Source organism: Chaetura pelagica, unplaced genomic scaffold (assembly GCF_000747805.2).
Source record: "Chaetura pelagica isolate M959 unplaced genomic scaffold, ChaPel_1.0 scaffold17, whole genome shotgun sequence".
Taxonomy (NCBI): domain Eukaryota; kingdom Metazoa; phylum Chordata; class Aves; order Apodiformes; family Apodidae; genus Chaetura; species Chaetura pelagica.
This window is the reverse complement of record NW_009970726.1, coordinates 11,731,022-11,731,324: the sequence shown is the minus strand read 5'-3', so window position 1 is coordinate 11,731,324 and position 303 is coordinate 11,731,022.

Sequence of the window (303 nt, the reverse complement as noted above, 5' to 3'; positions counted from 1 at the left end):
CGCCGGACTGTCGTACGGGACGAAGTGTTATAGAAGCCGTTCAGGGGGGCCGTGCTGCTCTCCTGTGAAAGGTTAATACGGGTTTGTAAAAAATCGCTTAAAAGAAAAAAAAAATAAATTTAAATTTAAAAGGCGTAGAGGAGTGGGAACACTTCGTATTTCGGAGCTTTCCATCCTCCTGGAAGAGGTGGCACCGGGGATGCGGGGGCCGGGGACAGCCCCCATCAGCGGGGACCCGCAGGCTCCGGCGGTCACTGCGCCCTCCTGCGCGGGCCTGCGCGGGAGCGGGAGCCGAGCCGCGCC